Source organism: Augochlora pura, chromosome 1, assembly GCF_028453695.1.
Source record: "Augochlora pura isolate Apur16 chromosome 1, APUR_v2.2.1, whole genome shotgun sequence".
NCBI lineage: Eukaryota > Metazoa > Arthropoda > Insecta > Hymenoptera > Halictidae > Augochlora > Augochlora pura.
Genome location: NC_135772.1, coordinates 6,354,588 through 6,354,825, shown reverse-complemented (window position 1 = coordinate 6,354,825; position 238 = coordinate 6,354,588).

Genomic DNA, 238 nt, shown 5'->3' with positions numbered 1-238 from the left:
TCAACGAATAATTAAAATGCACCACCAGTCAAAACACAACGATCGAAATATACAGATGTATGGAGGTTACGCGTTATGACGAGAATTATGAGACGACGCACGGTAACGAGCAACGCTCAAAACGGTCGCGCCGCGTTTTCCTCGCGTACTAACCGAAACGTAATCTCACCGATGATACGAGGACCGCGTGGGAAGGCCAACGCGCAAGAAGGAGAGGAGGTGCGTTACGGGCGCTGGA